The following is a 26,977-nucleotide window of genomic DNA, read 5'->3' on the forward strand; positions in this document are numbered from 1 at the left end:
TCAAACAGCCTTGCGCGACGCACGACGCATCAGCCTTAACGCCTAACTGACAATTAGGCGATATTTTTCGGTATAGTTGACTCTCCGTGACACTACGCGATAATTTATTGTCCGTGTTACTTTATTCCGTAAATTTTATTCCATTTACTTGTCAGTCGACTGTTATAACCTTTAAGCATCTTATATTACGATTATTAACTTTTACATTCGAATCGGGGTAGGAAAATTGTTGTCGATTATTTTATTTATGATTTGTAATATTTTCCATTGGGAATTAAAACTAATTCTAATTATAAAGGGTGAACGGTAGGTGTTTGGTTCGACAACTTTTAGATTTCTTCAAACAGCTAGCAATTGTAATTTCCCATTTCCTGAAAAATTATTTTTCCCCATTCCTGTCGTTTTTCTTTTTCAACGAAATCTTTACGCGTGTCGTGAGAGTATAAATATATATGTTCCAACATCAGTCTGTATTCGTGTGAAAATATCGTTGTTTGTCACGATTCGTTGTCGTGAAATTTGATAAAAAATTATATGTACAGAGTTGTACCGTATTTACTACGTTTCCTGATAATGAAAATGGACGGCGAGCAGTAAAGAAAATGGAGTGATGTTTCATAGTCCGCTGTCGCAATAAGGATACATTCTTGTCCCGTGAATTGCGAAATTTTATAGCAAACTTTTTATTTCGCGAATCGTATTTTAATACTTATCAAGATCCTCTCGAGAACTATACGCTTTAGATAACTTAAAGTTATCTTCTCCCTATCTGAGTGATCCGGCAGCAAACGCGATAAAGAGAAAATTGTTGATTGTAAAGTTCAAATACACAGGGAACGAAATGATGTTATATTATATCATCGATATATTTTTTCTTCCTGTAATTAAAATGTTTCTTACACTTATCTCCGTATCGTCGACCATTACTTTTTCTCACTTGGACACCCGTTTTATCACAGACCGTGTTTCTCAATTGGAAAGTTACTTATCTGGCTTACTGTATACGTAAACCACGAAAATTGTACAAATTTTGCAAGCTGACCTGCATTGTTCCTTTAATCTCTACGTTCTAATAATCTTTAAATCTCGCTTACATGCAGAAATACCCGAGGAAACGCCTGCAAGGGTATCTCGCCACGTTCCCTAATTAAAATATTCTCCATTGCGGATCTATAGATCGCCGATAAATTTCGTACCGCGTTCCGATATTTAACTCTCGTTATCGCTTGCTACCTTTGCGATAGAATCGAACTCTTATTCTCCCAGCGCGAGGAAAACAAGGAATGAGACGTAGAACGCCTAACTCGGAGGGACTGATCGAGCATCGCGCGATCTTATCGTAGATCACTTCAATACCCATTTAATAATTAGTTTCTAGACGGCACTCTAACTTTTATCAGGCCTCTCGAGTTTTTCCTTCGAAAGCTGAACCGTTTGAGGCGGACAGTGCGCTTTCTACGACTTTCAACGACCCAATGACAGACCCAGGTGAATATTCGCGACGCACGAAACGGGATGCAATTTCCAGGCGCAAACGCGGCCGAAGCTTATTACCTGCGAGGCCGATACGCAATGCAGCGAAGGTGCAGTGGCATTTAACGTGTCTGTCCGCTTGGTTCAGCCGGCGCGTGCAGGCGCGTGCGGCAGCTGTGTTGTCCAGGGGAAAACGCGTTCGAAAAAGTTCACCGAGGCCGAGAGTGCGCTTTGTTGACGCGTTGATGCGGGAGGATCGATTTCGCTTGAAATTATGGTGAATCGATCCGAGATCGACGCAACGCGGCCATGTAACGACCTCGCTGGATGCACGCTTCGAAAACGATGCGACAGAGGGAGGAATTCGAACACCGACGTATCGTAAATGTCAGACTTCCTTACCTCGAAGAAAATTACACCTCGCGATCTTTTCCCCGGCTCGTCATCGACAAACGTTAATCGAGGATATTAATCCGCACACTTGATCGTACTTTCTACCAAGGTTTATGAGCGCTAGCCTCGAGGAAATTAACGGGACGTACATCTCGCGTTTAAAAATGTCAGCAGCCGATCATTTTTCTTTCCTTCTTTCCCTTTTTCTCCTTTTTCAAACGTAACTTTACCATCGCATCTTCGAAAAATTCCAGTCGCTTTGCTTCTCGTGCAAGAGAACTGGGTCAGGTTTGGGACTGGTTTTTGTGGAAATTAGAGTGCGAGAATGTACGCGTAGAGTAACTTAGTTAACTTGTGTACCTGCATCGTGTGGGAATGAAATCCTGAGATTATAGACGTGCAACAAAGTATAGCGTGGTTGACAAGGTGACTGTCGTTTTTATGTCGGATAAAAACGGTAAAATGTCCTAGGTATGCAGTAACGACTTGGCTGAACGGAGATTTTGATAAATTAATTTTTTGCCAATATCGCCTCTTTCGCAAGAAAGCAGAATGTTTATGTACAAGCATATGTAACGTGTCGTAATTATATTTAGTATTCTCTAGTTGATCAATTACGACGAGTATCCGCGATATTGGTAAACCTGTTTAATGGTCGCTTTTCGACGTTAACGTATTCCGATATCGTAAAGCACGAGAATAAACATTTTATAATAATCCCTTCTTATCTCCTGTTATACAATTCGAGGTAGGGAGTCATCAATATTTTGATTAAATGTTTTATAATATCTCCTATCTCCTTCTGAATACCTCCTCCAGTGGCGTGATTTTTTTGGCAGCTTGTTTTGCCACTTGGGCGTTCTTCGATAAACAGATAAGTATGTCGGCGGCTTGTAAACGTGAAAGATTTCAATAAAATTCAAGGTACACGTTTCTTATGGACCTTCCCCCGTCATTCTTGAACACGGTTAATGTAAACGACTCGATATTTCAGTGAAAGTTAGTTAAATAAGTAAACAAGATAGGATATTACCATATTTACTCCGCCTTTCACGATAACTGCAAAAAGAAACGCGATTGGGGCATATTACCGTAATAAATGACACAATAGACTTTCTTACGTCGATACGAAAGAAATTTAGATAAACAGAATCTGAAGTTTAATTACGTTACACGGCACTTTAACATTCTAATGATACAGAGAACATACACTTAACGACGCAAAGCATCGTGCAGATATAAACTATTTTATACATTCAATCGGTAAGAGATAACGAGAGTAATATAAAGACTTCCGGCAGGTAAAATTGCGTATTAGACAGTTAATTTATAAATCACGTCCTTTGGGTAATGTTCAGATACGAATATGTAAATTAAAATGGCCCATCGATGAAAGCGATAAATTCGCAATAATAGGAATGCCTCTAGAAACGCGAACGATATGCTTCTAAGATGTACCGGCGAGTCGCTGCGTGCCGGGCGTTCGAAACTGCAGCGCTCCGGTTGCGCTATACACGGACACACACAGACGTATACGCGTTCACCGTCCGTTCAAGACGGGTTCGTCGAACGCACGTACCACTGGCATCGAGTGTATAGATAGGGTTAATCGGTGGTGGAGAGTGAGCGAAAATTAGTTCGCGAGAAAAGCGTCGCGTCGCATGGCAACGTTGGCATTTTCCGCGTTGCCGGTGGCGCTGGTTTCGTCGAAACGACGAAGCCGGTAGCTTTCGGGCGATTTCGGGCAGACGTGCAGCCTGCTTTCCGTCGGTGGTGGGGATAGTTACGCGGCGTTCGACTTGAGTCGGGTGGGGCGACATCACGCCGGGACGGAGCAGCACGAGATTCTCGCAGTGTCGAATCCCGCCGTTTGTCTCGTTCTTTTCGGAATCGTCGTCGACTTCTTTCATCGTCAATTCCGAGCGAACGTACGGCTCGTGCAAGTACACGCGCGCGCGTTAATCCGTTTCCCGATTTTCCCGTTTACCGGTGTGCGTGATCGCGAACGTTCCGGCAGTCGATCCGAAGAGTTAGGTTAAAAGTGTGAGAGTTTCTCAGGTTTTCGTCGCGCCGTAGTAGAGCATTCCGTAGCCAACGTTCGTTTCTCTGTTCGAGAGTGAATCGATCGACCATCGCTTATTAACCTAGACGCCGCACACGTTGCTCGCGTTCTTACGACGACACGAGAAGAGAAGCCAGTGGTGAGACCGGTATCAGCTTTCGTTCGCGAGATTGTAGTTTCTATCATGGAAGAGGTGAATCGTAACGGCGAGAAACGATTACCGGAACGAGAGACGGAAGTGGAGATTCGCTCCGGGAACGTGACGAAGGACGAGCCGGCACCGAGGAAGGAGACGACCAACAGATCCGTCAATCCCGGCCAGGTTCTGCCTCTGATGCAGGTAAGCTTACGTAACCTGAAACTCGCGTTCGTGTGCGAGTCATGCTGGCTCGTGTATCGTGCGGCTACATTATCCGTACGATGTGCCATCCGCACACGCGATTTCGAGCATGCGCCGATGTCGTGGCTGTCATTAACCCGAGGAAAAAGGGCTTAAAGCGAAAGGTTCCGATCGTTTCGACTAGCGCGTAACGTTCGATCGAACGCATCGAATCATGGCGTATCGACCGTTACGGCCGCTACATAACCTATACCGCGTGGGATAAATTTGACTACCGTACAACGTCGTTAGTGCGCAACTTTTATTCGCGATACAGTGCTCGGCGATTTTCGATGCTCGTAGTAACTTGATCGATTTCGGTGCCGGTTCTGGACACGCGTCGTGTTTCAATGGACGAGCCGTGCCCCGTTCGTGCCGACTGTACCACGGTCGGTCGGTAAGACCGAGAAGTGCTCGTGGAAAGCTGTGAATTTATACGGAACGACACTTATTAAATTAGCATAACGGGTGTCCACGCGTGATCTAGGGTGTTGGCCAATCACTGTTCTGGAATGTATTAATTTGCCGGTTTACAGCTTTGCAACGAAAGGTGTTCTCAGACACGTGCTATTTTTTCCTCCATTTTTCTTTTTTCTTCTCGAACGCCTATCGCACGGATCATTGCGCGTTTCCTCGGAACTACGGATAACCGTGGCTTTATGCTGCGTTCGGTTTCGCGAGCCACGTAATAAATTCGTTTCTACGAAAAGCAGGGTGGCAAACGTAACACGGTTGACAACCGTCGTTCGGTGTCTCGTGCAGGGGAACGTTACGTATCGCGTATTCGTGTACCGTGTTCGGACATTTTGCCGATCTAAGTCGGTAAAACAATGGCGATATTAACCGACTATGAAGCGTACTTCCTCCTTCGCGTTTTTTAATGCCTTCGTGCTCTCGATATATGCACCCACGTAGGCAGCCGTTCTCCCGATCCTATTTTCCTAGCAATGACGTCACCTCGGCCGACCGTCTCCAATCCAAAGGATCATTTCCGGAGCAATGGCACGAGTATCGATTGGCCGACACGCCTGAGACAAGGCGCGGATCATGTAGGACGCGATATTGTTCTCCATCGATATCGAAACGTACAACGGCTCGACGGCCGCCATGACAGAGCACGGCATTTATAATTGCGCATTCGGAGATGAATTTTAATGGGATCACGACATGTCCGTGACATCGTACGAGTCGTAACGAAACCGTAAAAAAGAAACTGTTATCGTGCAAGTTACGTGTTTTCGTGTTCCCTCTACTAGCAGCGCTAGTATCGGTTGTTTATGACCTTACGAATAATTTCCTTGATAATTACTGGATAAGAGGGGACGAAAGGAAATAATATCGTAACCTACTTCGTCTTCCATTTTTCCTTCTATTTCTTTCTTTCTCTTTCCTTTCGTTCAGTGACATTTTTCGTTCGTTTAACCTAGCCATGCGCATAAAATCTTCGCATATTAGCTATCAATATACAAGGTTTTTTTTTTTTCTTGTAATCGAGTTCCAAATAACTCCATCGATGTTTCTAATTTGATCAACCTTCGCTAAATTGACGTAACATTTCGAGTAGAATTATTTACGCGGAACCGATCGAGAATCTTCGCTGCCGATGGTAACCGGTCGACCATGCTCGAAGACAAAACTTTATCCTTGTACTTTTGAAAACGAAATCTTAATAACAAGTCACGAGAGGTCGTATTCTTTTTTGCCGACGGTATACACAGTGACCAAGTTATATAGTCCGCGGAATACAAAGTATAACGGATTGGAAGTGGAAGGCAGACTTATGGTGTCATAGCCTTTATCTCGTACATAATACCCGATAACCTCTACCCTGAAAAATCTGCTCCCGTAACATGGCCGTATCTATTCTTCCAGTTATTTTCTAGCGATGAGCAATTTCTTACTACGATAACGACAACGTACGATCATTGATCATTACCGTCGCGATCGCCTTGATTGTTCTAAATATTCAGAAACAACGCGAGCAACGCGCTGTTTATTGAAGTTAATGCATCTGGACTTCAGACCTCTGTATACAGGGTGTACCGAGATAAATGGCGAAAGATAAGAAGTGTAGCGGGACTCTTCGTTGCTTTTTTACTCGTTGTTCGATAATTTTGAGACAAAAATTCGTCGTTCGCTCTTTCCAGGTCAGCTGTACGTCTTTGATCGTTGTTCCTTAATTTTTAACGCAGACGTTGAATTTCTTCGAGGTCGTTTCGATATTTATTTCGCGTTATTTTTTAAGTATTTTTAAGTATTTTTGTGACGCATGAACGACTCGTTTGGAATAGTTGGGTTTAGATAATGTGGTATAGTAACGTACCGTTGCGAGGATAATTTTCAACGAGACACCTTGTGTACGATATGTTGGAACGCCAACGATCTTTCTCGAATCGGTAAAAACATATTTACACTAGGTCGTCGTGTCGTTTCGTGTATTCGCGCAGTTTCAACCGTTAGGTATAACGGTTCCGTTTGTTTACATGAAACTCGATAGACCGATCTCGACGTGCCCTAACGTGTCGAATGTTATGCTTATTGTTCCTCGCCGAGAATTCTAACGTTCTAGAATCTACGTATACTTGTTTTTCTTGTACGACATCCATAAGAACGTTTCTCGTTAGCGAAGAGACGCTTTCGGTACGGTATACCACATATGCGAAATTTTTCTGCCGAATTTCGAATGGATGTACATGTGTATGCTCGAACGTAGACTGTTCGAAAATATCGATTCGTAATTTATTACACGCGAGAATGTTTTCTTCGAATGGAAGACGTATCGGATACTCGAAAATAAAATTTCGTTTTATTCCGATTTTTATCGATCTTATCGCGATTAGATATTTCCTCATAGATTCCATTAGCGATCGATTTTAGATCTCAATTTTTTATAGCAAAATTATTATTGGGCACAATGTACACGCGTATCCTGTTTTCATTTTATTTACTTTCCGTCTAACTTCCAAATTTCTATTTTAAAAATAAAAAGTAAATTATTTCCAATTCTTTATATCCTGTGCTAAAAATAAAATAAAATAAAATTCTAACAACGGTTTAATTTAAATAAATTTAAATTTAATTTAAATAATAAATTTAATTACATATCGTGGGAATCACATAGGGATATTCTAATTATCTATATAATTAGTTTTTTATCACGCGAGAACTGCAAATATTTGTAACACAGGATCAAAATTTCGAAGGAAGAAAAATGTCCAAAATTCTACGTTACACTCTGACCCACGTATGCTCGTTCCTCCAATGAAATATCCCGAAACACGTTTCCTCTAGCAGCGGAAACCGCGAAGACCAGAGCTGAAACGCATGTTCGTCTCTAAACGCGTAACGCGTTATCCAACAACTCTGCTAACGATTCTAGAAATCGAATTGCCGTTCGAAGTCAAAAACGACAACCACGCGAATCGCTCGAGTCACTTCGCGTCGATGAATATGCAATGAACGCGATGGCGTTGAAGCGGCGCGTTTCAGCCGCGGGAACGGCGCGAAATTCATAAATCCATTAGCTCGCCGCAATGGACTCGTTAAGAAATTAAAATGCACGCACGAGCTACCTCCAATTTATCGTCGATTCGTATAACTCCCTCGAATTACGAGCCCACGCGAGCCATCCGAGGCAGACACCGGCTGTAACTCTCCTCGCCGAACCGCGATACCAAAATGGTCGCCCTGCATGATCCCGGTTGCAGGCGAAATACGTGTATTTATTCAGAGGGAACAGCCGCCATTGCTACCACGGACGATTACTTAACCCCAGGGCCGGGTGACCTTTCGCGGGGCCAGGTTCAAAAATTTTTCGGAGCCAGAATGCACGTTTAAATCCGATATGGTATCGGTAAATGGTATGGTAATGTAAAAAGTATCAGGGCCGGGTGACCTTTCGCGGGGCCAGGTTCAAAAATTTTGCGGAGCCAGAATGCACGTTTAAATCCGATATGGTATCGGTAAATGGTATGGTAATGTAAAAAGTTAATCAAAATCGGTGTTAATATCTTCTACACCCCTGTTACAGTCGTATCAACCTTTGAAATCAACGTTTCGAACACGCTGTAACAAAATATTTCAGTGCAGAGAAAACCATGCACTCGTGTCGGTGTGCAGCATGCTGTACCGCATCCAATTAATGCATAATCGATTAATAGATTATTATTATATATTAATAGACGCCCGAATATTCAATCTACTATACAGGGGGTCTTGCAAAATGTCTGATGTGTTTTCGTAGACCACGGGGCCTTTCAAAACGAGGGACAGGGTTCCGTTGAACGCGCTGAACCTGTCTCGCTTCGGCCCTGCTTAACCCGCCGTATTTTATCGTCTTGGTCGCGTACTAATCGGCTTTTGACAACACCATTCGCGAATATTCCAAACGTGTTCCCGTCTCCTGTGAATGGTTGAATTAATTAATTCGGATGCTGCGATGACGATGTCGGATTACGTAACCGGCCTCATCCGAGGTGACATTCTTATTCGGCCATCGCTGGCGTTCGGGCGCCTAATTTTCTCATTGTCACCACGATTCGTCATCGCGAGGGAGAGAGAGAGAGAGAGACTTTAGCTGGAAATTTCTGGGCGGACTGGTTCCTCGTGAACGATGAACTCGTGTTTCGGTGGATTAATCGGCTCGGTCGATGGAGAGGCGGATAAAAATGTTGCCTGCCACGATCTTATGCAATCGGTGGCAGGAAAGGAAGGGATAAACGGGATAATCATTCCGGACGGGATATTTTTATTCCGTTTAACGAGTGTCCGTGTGTTTTTTTCGTCCTTTTTTCATCGCAATTTCGAGTGTAAAATTTTTTCCTGGAATCCCGGTGATGAATGCACCGTTTCGCAAGAGTTACAACGATTTTACTATCGAGTCGAGTCTTTGTAAATGGAATTCGGTTCGTTTGTGAAAGAAAAGTTATGATTGATCATGGTTTTTTACCCCGGTATGAAGTCAGAGAGATCGCTAATGTGGTTCTGGGCTGGATGAAATTTCCGGGATTCTAGTGCTAAAGCGATAAAGATAGTACTTTGATGTGGCAATGGTTAATAGGAAAGCGGAGAAAATTGTTTGAATGTTTCCCTAGGATGTGGAAATTTGGAAAAAATATTTTTCCTTTCTCACCATTTCTCTGTACTTCGTTAGCATTGGAAGTTTTCACTTGGTAGCAGGTAACGTAAACGTGGCACACGTGAGCGATAATAAATGTTAATTCTCGTGTAATCGAGTTTTCGTCTTCTTGCACCCAGAAATGGAATCCTAGTCACTTTTCAAACTAAATATTAAATTGATCTAATAAATAACGTTGAATTTTTGCAATAGATCGTGTTACTTCCTAATTGTAATTATTTATTATTCGCTAGAATGGTCGATATATTATTTAATACTGGAACTATTTATAAATATAATTGTTGTAAATTAACTGTGGCCATGCAACGAAGTTGCAGGTCAATATAGACCTTTGGATTTCAAGGACCCTCGATACTATGCAGGCATCAAGGGGTCGGTTTTTGGGTTTAAAAGGACCTGGTGTCTTCTGAAACAGTCAATCTCAAATCCAGAACAGTGTAGAACGCTTTTAAATTATTGTAACTCTACTTCTTCTTTTTATATTCACATAAGTAAATATATTTCACCTACATTAAATTTTATATATCTATTGCTGCACAATGGAATACAATTGGTTACTTTCCTAAAAGGGAAGATGGTAAACGCTACGATTTCATCCTAGAAATTACAATAATTATACCCACATAGATAATAATCAAAGCTGTACAATAGAACAAGTGAAGATATAATACGCATACATAATTGCATTCCTATCTAAATAAAAATCGATATTAACTTTGCCAGCAGCTGTTACCTATTTTTAGTAATTACAAAAATAACAAGTCCGCGACACGCCATTTTTATTCTTCTGGTAGTCCTGACGTTAATAAAATTTCGTTCCTTTCAAACCAAATAATTACGTTGTTCTAAAAATACATTATCCCTTAGCCAACTCGATATACACGTAGTAACACTCGTGACAGACGATCAGTCACGATAAAGCAATAAAATCACTGTCCAAACTTCCCATACAAGGAAGATCAATTTCGGAGTTGATTTAAATACAGGCCCGGTCATCTCGTGGCTCGTTCCAATCGTATTACAGGGGTTGAAGCGACGGGAATGCCGAAAATAAACAAGTACCCGTAATTACGTTATTACTCGGATAAAATATTCGACTAACTTGGCCAACAGCAGTCGCGTGCCTTCGGAAAGTGGAGAAAAGAAAGTCCGAAACCAGTCTTCCCGGCTCGTCCGGCGGTGGTCGTGTTGAACGAAGCACTTCCGGTCCTCTGCGCGGCCGAAACATCGGAACCTGGGAGAATCGGCGAGCGATCCTGTTTCGATACGCCGGGACGGCTCGTTCGAATTAATCACGCGGCCGATAATTTGTCCCGAAGGAATTAATTAACGGCCTGTCGTCGTGCATCGCGCGTGCAGTCATTTGTCATTTGTTATAAATCGCTGGAACGCCGAAACTCGGCTTCGCGGTGGCGGCTCTCCATGGTCCGCGCTCGTTTAGAATTCGTCGCGGTCGCTGCATACCGGAAGCGGCGAACTCGGCCTCGACGTCGGCCCTCGTACACGTATCGGCAGCCGTTCGAACTGGAATGTCCCACTAAGAAAAGTGTCACCGTGTTAACCGGAAGTGGGCAACATCTCCCAGTGAAAGCGTCTTCGATATTCCTCGCCTGATCGCTATATAATTGGCAGCGTGCATACGGTAATGAGCAGCGGGTCTGCTCGCTGCTAATGGTCCGATCCTTGGTTCCCGTTGATCGCAAAGAAACGTTCTCTCTCTCGGCGCGAAGAAAAGATGCGACGATTCGTCGGAGACGGGTGAAAAGAGGTCGAGACGGAAAAGAGAAACCGTGTAATTATTATAGAATCGAACGTATTTTTCTGCCACTCGATAGACTACGCGTTGTTCGGAGCTTGCGTAATGTTGCTATTGAGAAAGAATAATTTTTGTCCTTTCGAGTAACGAGCGGGATATGGTGTTATGTCGGAGCAATTTGAAACTCGGGTGAAAGTGGTAAGAAACGTTGGAAGTTGCTAATTATTTCTTCTTTGTGCGCGGACCAGCGTGACGGAGATGGAAGAGCAGAGAGGGAAGGATGGAGAATTTAATAAATAATTCGTTGCGATTAAATTATTCTCCGGTCGAGTACACCGCCTTCGTGTTCTTACCTTCGGATATATTTATTACTTTGCCGTGCCCGCTGCTGGCCAAAGAACCGAGAACAATTCCTCTGCCATGGAATCATCCAAAGTCGACAATTACTCCTTCTGAAAGGCGCACTTCCGTCACCTCTTTTTTCTCCCGTTCACCGATCGTTGCCTTTAAGAAACGATCATTTTAATAGACGGGTTGCGTCAATGCTTCGATTCAGTCACTTTGTTCTTGCTCGTTGAAAAGACTTCTCTTTTTTTCCAAACCGCCCACGTGCAGGCATTCTTCGATACGGTTGCCCGTCGACACCGATAACCGGACTGATCTTTAAATAGAATAACGTTTTGTCACCGGCTTCGAGGGTCGGTGATCGTACGTGAAAGTAACGTGAATGAAGAAAAGGTTAAGCGAAAGGTAGAACCACTTTGGTCTACCTAAACGACCGACTAGCCGTTGCGAATTCAACGGACTTTAAATGGAGTTCAGCCTTATCAAGTAACGCGATCCCCTGGCATAATCCAACGTCACAGCCATGTCCATTAATATCCATGATCATTCCGTCTTGTCACTCCTCTTTTCGTGTTTCATTACTATCTCCTCCCTTTGACAGGTGTATCCGAGCACGGTATCGCGTGGATCGTGATCCACGCTGCTTTTCAGAAAAATACGCTTCAACGAGGATACTTAATAGTCGCTTGCACACGAGATAGGTTACCAAGGTCTGACGTGTACCTATAGCCTGCGTTTTAAACGGAATTTTAAAGGATTCGCCATTTCTTTCTTGAGATATATAAGTTGCTTAGCACGTGGACTAAGCACGTTGGCTGTCCATGATGCGTTTTTCGGCGTAAAATAATTTTCTAATTTTCAATTTCCCATAACAGAAGTTGTCTATCTATTATTTTAGCCCGCTTAACGAATTTGTCGTTGCGACCCCATGGCTGTGTGAGAGTGATAGAGAATTTATAAATTTCGCTGCAAGTTAGGTAGCTTACCTTTGAACAAATAGCGCTCACATGAGACTTAGTCTAGGCATCTATCTTATGACCACTTATAACTAACCTTATAACTATAAACTAACCTAACCTGAAAAGCTGAAACAGAAAGAGATTAGTAATAGATTAGTAAAACACAATATATACATAAAACCATATGAACACAAAAGCGAAACAAGTATAAACCACAATGATCAACCAAATAGAATATACAATCCAACGATGAGACATGAAGAACCCAACGATGAGACATGAAAAACCCAACGATGAGATATAAACATCCCAACGATGAGACATAATCAACCCAACGATGAGGCATTCGAATATTATACGAAATATTCGAATGTCCAAATATAAGTAAATATAAATGAAAAATAATATCTGGAATAAAAAAAATAATTAATACCTGAAAAAATAAAAAATAATTAAAATCTGAAAGAAAAATATAATTAATAACTGAAAATAAAAAAAATTATTAGTAAATTGTTTAATAGGGTGGGGTGAGGGTGAGGTGACTAGCTCCAACCTCACTTCCGACTCCCACCCCTTCACGCACGAAAATTTAGATGGTACACTTCGGAACTCAAACCGACAAATGGCTCGAACAACGTCGCGTCGCCCTTTATATAGCCTCCGATCGGCCGAACCCCCCACCCCGATCAGAAATTTTCGAACTTTGCCGATTTTATTAATTATTAATTTTCCGCTCTAGGAATGCGATACATAATGGAGAATTTTGCTGAAAAGCTGACCGAAATATAAATAGATCTTTTGACTTGTACAAAACTTAATATCTTTGGATTTTTGGATTTGAACTGAAAAGTTAACAAATTTACATAATGCATGCGTAGCTCTTAGCTTGGAATCGTTTTCCAAATATATATATAACCATATAAAATATATATATAACCACATAAACATAAAAGTGAAACATATATAAACCACAATAATCCAACAATGAGACATGAAGAGCCCAACGATGAGACATGAAAAACCCAACGATGAGATATAAACATCCCAACGATGAGACATAAACAACCCAACGATGAGGCATTCGAATATTATACGAAATATTCGAATGTCCAAATATAAATAAATATAAATGAAAAGTAATATCTGAAATAAAAAAAAAAAATTAATAACTGAAAAAATAAAAAATAATTAAAATCTGAAAGAAAAATATAATTAATAACTGAAAATAAAAAAAATTATTAGTAAATTGTTTAATAGGGTGGGGTGAGGGTGAGGTGACTAGCTCCAACCTCACTTCCGACTCCCACCCCTTCACGCACGAAAATTTAGATGGTACACTTCGGAACTCAAACCGACAAATGGCTCGAACAACGTCGCGTCGCCCTTTATATAGCCTCCGATCGGCCGAACCCCCCACCCCGATCAGAAATTTTCGAACTTTGCCGATTTTATTAATTATTAATTTTCCGCTCTCATAGTCAAAAATTTATTAACTTTTGTATTGTTATTATAAATATAGGTTGCGAACAATTTGTTAGTAACAATATTAATTTGTTATTAACAATGGGTGTAATAATTTATAAACTTTTTGCAAATTATCGGTACATTTTAACACAGCTACGTTATAAATTCAACCAATAGCCAATAATTTATTAATTTTTTCACTCTTATTATAAATTTATGTCGCGAACAATTTGTTATTAGCAATGTTAATTTGTTATGAACAATAAGTGCAATTATTTATAAACTTTTTGCAAATTGTAAGTACATTTTAACATAAGTACGTTACAATTGCAAATAATAACCAATAATTTATTAATTTTTTTATTTGCATTATAAATTTACATAGCGAACAATTTGTTATTGACGGTAAATATAATAATTTATAAACTTTTTCCGAATTATAACTACATTTATGCTTTCAAAATATAAATTTCCGTGATGTATTTATATCAAGTATTTTTACTACTTTTTGAACACGAGGAGTACTAGCAAAACGCAGTTTTATAATTGTAAAATTGAATTTTGGCCAACTGTTCCGCGAAATTCCCCACTGTGCGACGTCGCCGCGCATTTCCAGACTTAAAAATAAATAACTCCTATAGTATCGCAATAATTATAAATTATTGAAATCTGCGTCAAACGAGTGAAAATAGCGCGGTAATTTTCAAATCAAAGTAGGATGCCACTTCTCGTAAACCAGGCAATCATGATGCTTCTAGATCTTCCCTTACTCCTCTATTATTGCCAAAGTAATCGACTCTTTTTCTCGTTCACCCAGTACACGTCGGTATGAATCACTATACTGCATTCTCCTCGAGATGACAACTCAAAAATCAAACATCCTATCCCAGTTTCCGTCGAATTAACATACCAGAGTTAGTGTAACCAATTTATGGGAATGCACGTATCGCGTGTCTCTTCGGCGTTGCTTTTGTCCCGACCAGGCACCACGGAATATTTCGAGTCCAAGTCCACGGTTGATTTTATTCTGTCGTCAATGTATTCACTTTTAGACACAGCGTGTACGCGAACGCCCCTTTAAGCCCGGGACATACGGCTCATGGCTCGGCTTATACGCTTTGTATACGGCCACTAAATTTCGGTTTTACAACGTAGGCGTAATTAAAGTCACTCTGGCCAGTTATAACAAACGAGCGATAAATTATTACGCAAGTCGTGGACGAGGGCTACGATTCTTCGAGGAACGGATCCTCGACAATGGTGACTTTGCGGGTCCCTTGAGAGGACTCGAGGGTGTTCCCGAGACGTTTTAACTCTTTCCACCGCAGTTATGCATTCGTGGTGCGAGAAAGTTTTCCACAAGAGTGAGAACGCGTTTTGCGATATTCATAGAATTTTCGAGCGTAATTGACACTAAACTTTTCGTTCGGACCGCGGCAGGCATCGATGACGTTTCGTGATACCGTCGATAGGCGGCGGTAGTACCGAGAGAACGTTTCATGGCCGCCGCTAATGGCCGACAGTAGTACCGAAAGGGTTAACCATAGTCGCGAGTAAATTATTCCGAATTGTTTCGCTTGTTCGGGAAATACTAGTGCGATGGATGTGGAATTGTAAGATCAATTACTCATATTTATGGGTGAGCTTCTTGCAAACAAAGAGTTAATAGCGATGCATAGAATATGTGTATAATAAACTATCGTAGATTGTACATGATACGAATGATAAACCGAGAATAATCTAATTCTGGTTTAAATATAAAATATAGTATAGCTGTAGGGATTATTTTTGTTTAAATCTCACGTGTTGTCGAAGGAGGTTAGAGAGGTAAATGAAAAGCAGAGAGATCCAGGTATAATAAGGTTATAACTGTACTGTGAAAAGTTTAAGAAATCTCACGTCCATATTCTAATATTCACTGGTTCATACTGACATTTTCATACTCTTCATACTCTTCCTAGATCTCTCATATTTTCTCTCTCCCTGGATTCATTCTCCTTGCCTCGATCAGTCACTTCTATATAGCCATGTACTCCAAATTTCCAAGTACATTTCTAAAATCACTCCTAATTTGCAATTGACACAGAGTAGAATAAATATTCGTTCCACCAAATCTGCGAGCACACGCCACTCATACTGAACATGTTCATTCCCACATAACTGTATAATAATCATGAAAATGATAAAATTATTTCTCATCCTGATATTCAATTTGGTAGAGAAAGGGGTTAACTATCGATTTTTCTTTTTATTAAAAACTTGTTACACGATTAATTTATTCTGCACCAAGGATAGTATCCAAAATTTCTTTGATCGATCTTGGCACGAGCACAGTACGCTATTAATACGAGCAATTTTAAATACTCAACGCCGAAAAAATCTGATAAAATTCGGAATTTGAAATTCAGAAGATCTAAGAGATATTCCTGCAATGCATTTATTCATAAACCTCGAGAAATTACCAATTTCCAATTCGAAGGACTTTTATAGATCGTAGCTTTGAATAGGAAACTCTGACAATCGAGAAATGCTGTATCGCACCCTAGTTCCCCGGAGAACGCGTCGCTTCGGCCTTAAGCTCCATTTCCAACGCACCCCTTGTGCCTGGAATCCCGCTACGATTCAATTCCACGGTTAATCGAGTCGCGATCCCCGGATCGAGCCCAGAGGGCTGGCCTGGCGAACGATTTGCTTAACCACCACATCGCGAGAACCATCGATCTGCTTTCTAATTGCGTCCTTTTAAAGTAAACGCCGTCGCGTACGCTTTCGTTCCCTCGTGAACCCCCTGTGACCGCGATTTTCTTTGCTCGCGACGATAAGGGTTTTATGAGTTTGCTGTTTAACAATTATATATATAGTATCGCAGGTTTTGTACCTCGTGTACAGGTAGCTTTAGCTTAGAAAGCCACGAAAGGATTCGAAGGCTAGGTCGATCGGAAAAACCCTGACGAGGGGTCAGGCCCTTATCACGACCATATTTAGTCATGTTGGGGAAGGCTTTTGGAAAATGTGTACGTGTTGGGGAAGATATAAAAGAAGGCAAAACGTGGTTAGTAGATAGTTCTTTTGGAGACAGTTCTTAATACACAGTTATTGGAAGACAGTTTGTTGGACGCAGTTCGTTGTACGCAATCTTTGGTGCAGTTCTTAGTAGACAGTTTTAGTTGTGAGCAGTTAGTTGTTGTAGGCTGAGTCGTCATTGCATTGTTAAGTTGAACGTAGTCTTAAGTTGGGAATCGATATAGATTCGTGTAAAGAGGCAATTCGTGTGTTTAATCGTCACTCACACACTCTTAATTTATTATTATTAATAAATAAATATATCTAAGTATATACCACTACCAATCCCATCTCCTCTACATACATGTAGGATCGAGTTATATGGATTGGCTAAAATAGCGTTGTTTGCTTCTTAATGGAATAAAATAAGCTGATACATAGAGCATTGGCTAAGAGAGATTCGCTATGGGCACGTTCGACTTGAACTTCTTACTGACATACTGGCACACTCTTAGAGACTGCAAAAGACTCCTGGAGGCTGTTAAAGACTGGAGACTAACTCGCCCGCACCCTTGCACCCTTATTTAAATCATTCATTCTGTCTTTTTCCATCCCTAAACTTTCACTCGACTCTACCATAAATATTCTTTGCAGTCAATCCTCTTGCACACTGTCACTTTCATTCTAAACCCAGACACACTTGACATTCTTTCAGGGCCGTACTTATTCAATCCTACATATATTTTTTACAAATTATAATATACACACGTCACAAAAAGATTGCAATCATTAGGTATGTGTGCTGAAATTTCTTTTAATACTATTATTATCTCGTCACTGATCACTTTCACGCTTTTCATAACGAATTGACTCTCCTCGTAACATATTGGCTCTGACCTATAACAATTGCACAATACAACGTATTCTAGATCTTTCACTCGCACTTCTAAAAACATACATAGCTACATTCGTGCCATCACTCGACCTCACACACTCGCATTCGCGCTAATAAAACCAAATCCGCAGATTCCTTCGACTCGATTCGCTTCACAGGCTGACTCTTGGTCCGTGGACGCTTTACTAACCCCATTCTGGGCAGAGATTTCTTCGATTCCAGTGAAGTTGGGAAAAATATAGCGCGTTTAACCTTCGATGCAAATGTAAATGCACGCAAAATGCACACGTGCGCGTGGGTATCGCGTAAAATTGGTATCGATTGAAATTTCATTTCACGCGTGAGTGGCGAGTCAGAGGATCGAAATGGAGCGGTTAGCCGTGGCTACTGTGTCCACGGTGGAATTAGTGTCGAAGAACGAGGCGATGCCACTCGCCGCGGCCGCCGCGCGAAAATAGACGCACTCGCGGTCAAACGCGCGAAACCGGCCTCCCCGTAGAATAGCGCGCTAGTTAAGGTCAGGATATTTGTGGACGTGGATGAAAGTGGTGTGCTCGGTAATCGCGAAGACGAAACGTTCCTGCGTTCGAAGCCGATTAATCGTGTTAGTAGGTGAAATTAGCACGATTTTCGCCGCGCGTCCACTTTCTTCCTTTCGATTTAGCGCGTTCCGTGAATTTTTATTGCCCACCGTCTCTCGTTCTTCTGCTTCTTTTCTCTCCTCTTCGTCAATTGCGCAAAATTTTCTTTTTTATTTTCTTTCATTTTTGTTAAAAGCAATCACGTCTGTCACGGGTTTAGAAATTATTTGGTATGTAGTACTCGAGGTATGAATTAGGAAATATTTTCGAAATTCGCTATACTTTTCTCTCCTCTTCGTCAATTGCACAAAATTTTCTTTTTTATTTTCTTTCATTTGTTTTTTAGAAGCAATCACGTCTGTCACGGGTTTAGAAATTATTTGGTATATAGTACTCGAGGTATGAATTAGAAAATATTTTCGAAATTCGCTATACTTTCCTCTCCTTTTCGTCAATTGCACAAAATTTTCTTTCTTATTTTCTTTTATTTTTTTTTGAAAAGGAATCACGTCTGTCACAGTTTTAGAAATTATTTGTTACATAATACTCGAGGAATTAATTAGGAAATATTTTCGAAATTCCTCTTCATTGCTCTATATGCTATATTCGCACATGCGTCTGATATATCTCCGAATATTATATTATATTCGTGATATATCGTATTAACAAAATTCGCGTATATTATATTCATCTATACTCATTTGTATTCATATATGCTCACATGAAACGTAATGCGAAATATGCTAATAACGAATAATTGAAACCTGCTAGAATCTATATTCACGATGGCTTGAACGAGATTTAGAATGATACGACTCGTGCCATTTTCGGTAGCATATTTTGCCCCGTGTTGCTGATATTATTCGCGGAAACGTATGGTTTTAATATCGGAGAACAGTGGTGTAGGAATTGGGATTAAAAGGCGCGCGTAAATATGGAGAAAAGAATTTTTCTCTCTGGTCGTAACAGGTATCTGGGGCAAATTATGGCCGGCGCGTGACACTGTCGCAGCTCGTGCGATCTATCATTCTGCTCTCTTAATCGACCCCACTGACACTAATTTTTCTCCGACCGGTACTCGTAAAGGTTTTTCACTTTACGATCTGAAATTCTACCGACAGTTATTATCGACGGATCTCTAATCTTCGACCTTTTAATCTATCAAAATCGACGATCATGCCTGTCGTTGTACGATAATGATCTCCGATTAGAAACAGAATAAATCAATTTATTCTATTTATTACAGATTCATTCGATAAAGAGACGAAACGCGTCACGTTTACTCTGATTTCTTCTCGTAATCGTAAAAACGAGCTTTGACAGATGATAGATAAACGTGATAAACGCAAAAAGGAGAAAGAAAAGGCAATCTAGCCCGCTCTTTTTGCGTTAATAATTCCGCGTTACATAATTAATCGACGACTTACGTGCCACGAAACGGGGTTATTATCGCCAAGGTAGCACGATAACCTCATTAATCGGTCATTGAATTTTTATTGTGCCGGAAACGATATCTAAATTTCAAATTTGCCGCCGCTATCTACTGACCTAGCATTTCTTGGGAATAAACGTTTTTTCGTGATGCAGACGATTAAAAACCCGTCATTACAGCTGAAAAGACCACAAAGTGTTAACCAGTGAGAGCATAGGCATAAAAAAGTATTAACCCATTTATGTTAAGAAATCATTAGTTTTGGAGATATTTTAATTTTAATGTTGTTAAGGACTCCTGACATTCTGGTTAATTCTTTGCACTCGAGAGGTGAGCTTCAGTCGCCATTTCATAAAATTTGGAAGATCGATATTAATTAATATATCAAATTTAATGCAATGCAATAGTGTGCAAGGTACCGAAATCAAATAATTCTACAATTCTATTATTATACAATTCTTTATTTACTGCTCAGGAAAGTATCGTCAGTTTGTTAGCAGAGAATCTTTGAGTTTCTATCCTTCTCTAGCCAAAATTCGTCGAGTGCAAAGGGTTAATATTATGAACGTATATATCCAATAGAGTATTCAAAATTCCCCTTTCGCGAGTAGTAACCGGATTAAAACAACGTTGGGAGGTTACCGCGGAAATGGAAATGCGAAATTAATTGTAGTTTTGCCTTGGTTAAACAGCTGACCACACCTAGCTCTATCTACGGAACGATTTAAAGGCTTCGTGTTAAATTGGGAAAGCTTGTTGCGGGTCTTTTGCTCACCTTTTTCGCCAAGTATGGTGTCCGATCTTCCCGTATATATCATAATTTGAAGGAACTTTCGACGCTACGACGTTGTGTTTATTTCTGTCCACCCGTTTACCTGTTTGGCTATACGACGAGTTAATTAACTGTGAGATCTACGAAATTAGGTGAAGATTAGACGTGAGATCTTCTCAACTCGCGAAGATAGGATGAAAATCGTAGCTGCGAAAGGTGAGAAATAGACGAGCACAGTGCGCACGAGATGGAAGGCACGAAATCCATTTTGCACGGAGTCGATGTATCTTCCTCGAGGTTTCTTCGATGCACGTCGAAAATACTCGGGACCACGTAAAATCAATGGAGCTGGTCTCGAAGGACTCGATAAATCGTTTAGTCGGTCTAAGAGCCACGAGGAGGATCCTTAAATTTGAAATATGCATAATTGGCGTGGAGATCCAGGATCCTGTTGTCCGGGGGAAAGGATTTCGAAGGAGAGGCTCATCCTTTGCTTACGTCAATGCAGAGGTGACGATTCTTGGAAGTGTCCCGCACGGAGGATGATTATTTTCACAGCTTGTCTCATCAAGGAGCTTCTGTTGCACCTACGATTCGGATTTCTAGAACAGCTACTCGTTTTCTCTCCGTGTATGAAGTTCTTTTCTTCAGGAAATAGAGAGTGGCAGAGAAAGCGTTTCTTAGATCCGAAGACATGTCTTATTTTTTTTCAGTTTCGTGATGATATAACTGCGTCAAAGTTAGCCGAGCAACAGAGCCTCTTTAGGAATTAAACCGTGGTTTCTTCTTCCTACAAAAAGAGCATCGATACAGCGTGCAACTAGAGTGTACATCTATAATTCATTCAAACTCTCCATTTCGATCGACGAGACACGAGTATCTGTCTTCACCCGATCACTGTGAACATCGATGTTAGGATTCCTTCATCGTTCGGATCTCTGTTTTCCTCTTCCGCCTTGTCGCGTCAGACGCGAATCTCGCAAACTGGAATCCGGCAGACAAAAATCCTAGCAACTCCGAATCGTTTAGATGAAACGAACGAGAATGACAGGTTGGACAGGTTGAAACTCATCCTCGGCTAGACTCAAGGGAAGCCAGGTATCGTTTCCGTACCTTCGTTTCCTGCGCGAGTCTAGTCTGCCGCGTATAGCATGCTTTGACATCCAAGCGGGTGTCAAAAAGTGTCAATGCACCGAACACGCGGTTCTCGCGTTTCGAGGAACTTCGCGTCGCGGGGCTGTGATCTCGGTGATGTCATCGAGAGCAACGATTTGCGTCTAGAAACACTTTCCATGCCGGCTGTCCCTGCTGACCAGTTGCAATGCTGCGGACACGGGGCAATGACCCATTGATCCCACGGGAGTGTCTGCACCATCGTAACTGGCGCACAGGTCAGGCCGCATCGACTTGTAGAAATGGTCAAGGGAGTCTACTACTCCCACTTACGTCAAGGTACTGCCATTGATCGTCGTGGAACAATTAAAATCGTAATAGCAGGTTAGAGTGTCAAATCGATAGCGGCGTTACGAGCGAATGCACACCTAGTGCTCGTGGCAAGAAAACTCCGTGAGAAAAGTACCGGCTGGGTTGTGTGGCGAATTACCGTGGATGAGTTGGGAATAATGTCTCAGAATAACTATACGTGCTTTCTTTACGCTTGGAAGGAAGTGACTTCCACCGTTAGGTTTTATTTGAATTGCCAAAAAATACCAGATGTCGCTAGAGGTGTCTACCAACATGGAGCGGGAAATTAGAACTCTCCAACAGGTTAGAACCTAGATTCAGGTTGATTTCTCGATGTTAAAATAGATTCAGATTGATCAGGATAGCTTTACGTCTCTATCTGATTTGACACATGGTTGGTTCTCTAGTTGGAATGTAAATCTAAGTCTACGCGCTAGATTTAGATTCGCGAATTGGAATGAAGATTTAGGTCTAGACGATAGATACAGGCTTCTAAATTTACGCGTAGATTTGAGTTTAAGTGCTATGTTGAAAAATTTAGGTTGTGACGAAGATTCGGGTTTAGGAACTGTGTCAGGTTCCTGGGTTGCTAGGTAAATTTACCTCTGGGTCTTACGCTCGGACTCTTGGGTTCGCCTCATCGCGTTTCAGGTTCAGAGCCGGGTTTTCGGGTCGAAGCTTGTATAATGGATTCAGATCGGAGGATTGGATCCAGACTCTTAGGTTCAGACGCTCGGATCATGGTTATTCAAACGAGTTCCAAAGAAGAGGGAACTGGAATAACTTAGATGCACGATAGGAGCGGGATTCGCGATCAGAGATACGATAAAGCCGATCCTCGGTGTTCCAATGAAGAATCCTTCGAACGATTACGACAGGTACTCTCGTGGTGTTTCAGGCCAGGTTGTATCGCGCTGTTGTGCAAGATCTTAATATTTCTGATAATCGGTGTTAACGCGTTGCGTATTTATATTGCGGGGCTCGATGAGTAATAACATAAGCAGCCTGGCACTAAAAAGCTGGCAGAAACACTGGTAACACACAATCGGTTTGAACATTGCAACACGCGGATCCATTAACTTCCCTGTTCCTACCTCTCTATTCCGAAGCCTGATTTATAATCGTTAAGGCTGATTTTCGTAACATTAATCTCGCGTCGTAAAAGTGTCTAGGAAGCGGAGAAGCAGGCTCATAACCAAATGCATGGGAGCAAAACGTTCCTACCATTTAAGGGATCGTAACTGCGTACGGCACACGGTTAATGATGTACCAACTGGAAGAAAAACTGCGGATTTTATTCCGCCAGAAGAAAGTGTGGCACGGGATAGCCAAGAAGCCGGGTAGCCACCTTTTTCTTCCTCTCTTTTCTCCTCCTGTTTTTCGCCTTTTTTCCCTTACGACCACTTACGACCACGGATTGCAAACAAATTGTTGGATAGGCTCGATAGGCACGTGAAGGTATAACGAGTTGCGCGGATTTCACGGGGTGATTGGATAATAATTGGTTTACTTACCCAGTGAAACACATTGCCGGGGTACGAGTCATTCGATATCCTGGAAGCTTGTCCGTTCGACGCAGTTAATAATAAACCGGGGTGAAAGCGCGAGATATTAATTACATCACCGCCATTTTTTTTTAAGCGTTTCACCTCCCCCTCCGCGCGTCTTCGTGCGGTTTTGCCTTTTCGTAACGCAACGCGCGGGAAAGTGTTATTTATCTTATTCCACGGAAGTAATGTTGCAACTACCGCACGTTTTCGAGCAACGCGTCACCTAGCTACCCTGTCGGGGCCGCAGAGTCTTCTAGGGAGATTCCTAGGGTGCTTACAAGGGGAGTGCAAGTCCTTCGGGTCACTGATTTAGTTGACACTTTGGGAAGTTTTATTATCTTTAACTAGACATTTCTTCCGAATGGTCATCGATAGTTATCGAGTGGCATTGTGGCCTAACGGCAACATCCGAAAATTGCCAACAGCTTGGGAATTTTGATAAAATTGACAATTATTCGAAATAAATCCGTAATTAAGGCAATAATAAAAGTCTAATCGTAAATATCTCGAAAACTATCGAGCAGTTGCCCTTATAACGAACTGGATGACTAAATCTGGATGACAAACCTACAAAGTTTCAACTAAATCTATGACCCGAAGGACTCGCACTCCCCTTGTTAGTCTCGTGATAAGTTCTGTCATTGTTTCCGATCCTCTTCATTGCGATACCGTATCTCGTGTGCACAGTTAGATCGATTAAAAGTGATTAAATCGAGAATCAAAGATATGGGATCGCCACGTGCCTCAAAATCCCGGAGACTTTGGAGTGTTACGTCAATTTGGAATTAATCTTACAGATGATAAAGATAATAAAGACTGCAGAGTTTAGAAGCTCGGTTTCTTCGAATAGTCGTTACACGATGAGGTGGCAAAGTAATTTCTGCCAGCAGTCCAAGAAATAATAGGACACGTGTCTGTCATTGGTTATTACTTGACACTTGACAGAAGTTAGCGCGTTACTTGTTCCAGGTTAGGTTCCTGACACGAGTTGGTACTCCAAATGTCCTACAAACCTCTCTCGTAGATCAGATATCTCTTGATCTTCACTCTTTCTAGATTCGCAAACAAATTCGTACCGGTCACTTCACTTTTGCTTGCCTTCGACATTTCAAGCAGGAAACGAGTTTCGTTAGCAACCCGCGCGATAAATACAGACGGACACGTGGCTTATATTATCAACACGGAACACCCACACCTCTGAATAGCCTGCGGAAACTGCTGCAAAAATTCTAGAAAAATTCCAACGGAGATTCTAGACCACCGTATTCCATATATTCGCGAATAAATTCGTCCAACGAATACCGGGTTATTCTCGTTCTTCCTCGTTGGTCGAAAAGCAGGAGAAAACGAAGAGACACTTGTCACGAGAGAAGGACATTGCTAGTAGGAAGGATAGGCGTAATTTCCATTCTAATCCTGGTCGTCAACGTCAACATTCGCGGTAATGTATGCCACGTGCGATTTCATTCGGATAAAACACCTGAACGTTTTCGAACATTGTCGCGTCCGCGATAAACGCTTTCGCGAGTCGGCAGCCAGGAAATAAATTAGCACAAGCCTGGCCACGTGGAACCGGATCCACCAAGGTCGGCGAAACAAGGAGTATCGTCGTTCCAGCGGATTCGAGCGGAAACCGTGTTAGTTTTACGGTTTCGTGCTACGAGTTAAACAGGTTCGCGAATTTCCGATTGCTCTCAGGATGCTCTCAGGATACTCTATCAGCTAGAGGATACGGGTCCAGGTGGGGCAGCCATCGTCGTTTCCAGTCAAATTCTCTTGAACTGTAATGGCTATAACAATTCAATAGAATTTTTCTCTCTTATTTATGTAAAAAAATTAGCTCACCACGATATTAGTCGAAAATGTCAATATAATTGAATTTTCCAGTCAAATTCTCTTGATCAACGTCTGCATTTTGGATCCTGGTATCTCGCCAGTGGCATTTTTCTCGGTCTCAACGTTGGCTTCGAGATATCGAATCCTTTCATTTGGTCGATCGAATGTTCAGAAACGGGTATTGAAGGCTAACCTGTTAATATGTTCGGGGCGAATCGAGATTAAAATGTATGTAATTAATTTACGAAATTGGGTAACGATAGTTCTATTTTAATAATCTAATGTAGTATGGTATGGGATCTTGAAGCACTCTATGATAGATAAATCGCATATCAGTTTATCTTCTAGTGATTAATACTAAAGCTATCACGGTGTTAAGATGGTAACTGCAAATCGCTATCTGCGTGTTGGAAGTTTGTGTATCTAGACATAGGTGTGACATCTAGTGGACGATTGGTATTTTTGGCGTCTTTTGCTCTTTTTCCTGACTCTCTCTAGCGTTACCAGAGTATCGTTGTATCGCTAACACGTGCTTTGTAATAAAGAATTATGAAAGTAATACCACTACGCGTGATTTATTAAATCAAAGAACTCTAATACATGGTCTAGATGAGAGTTTTTCAAGTTTTTTGTCAGGATTGTTGGAATTAAATTTGTGAAAAATGTAGGGAATAATTGGTGTCTTAAAAGTGGTTTGCAAGGTTAGGTTGATATGGTATGTGGAAAAAGCGAGGAAAGAACTGGACTGAAAATTAGGCCAACCAATCTGTACATTTTTCAGACACTTCTGCAATTAACTAAGGAACAAATTGATAATCTATCGGATGTTAAAATTAAGTGTGCAGAAGTAGCATAAACCAGATTGCTGATGGAGATAGTACACAGAATGAGAAAAACTCAAGAAAATTAGTCTGAAAATTAGCTAAAAGCAACTGACCAGTCTCCTGGAATAATCCTGCTGCAAACTTATTAGATGCTTCGAATTTAGGTTCACGACTTTGTTAAAGTTAGCTATTTGATCCTTGAAACACACGCGAGGTAATTATCTCGTAATTATCCACGATAGTTGACTAGATATCGAAGTGAAACTTGCAGAAGCTGCAAGCAACGTTTCATATGTGGTTATAAAGAAATGGACTACAAATTAGCTAACGATAAATAACTAGTCTATAATTAACCTGTAAATTGGATGCTTTAAGTTTGTTCTCGAAGGTTAGTCGTTCAACTCCTGTCGAACACGTGCCAGACAATTACTCCGCAATTAACCAGGGAACAAGCCGATAGTCGAATAGATATCGGAGTTAAACTCGCAGAAGAAGTTTGAAAACGATGTTTCAGACCTGATCCACGTGGTAGACAGGATGCAGAACGATTCAAAATCTCAGGAAAAGAGGGAACAGGGCTAGTTATTATCCCTAGAACTAACTAGTCTATCGCTTATCAGCTGATTATCCTCTAAACTTGTCTAATAGCCAA

Source organism: Eufriesea mexicana, unplaced genomic scaffold (assembly GCF_001483705.2).
Source record: "Eufriesea mexicana isolate 0111107269 unplaced genomic scaffold, ASM148370v2 scaffold2989, whole genome shotgun sequence".
Taxonomy (NCBI): domain Eukaryota; kingdom Metazoa; phylum Arthropoda; class Insecta; order Hymenoptera; family Apidae; genus Eufriesea; species Eufriesea mexicana.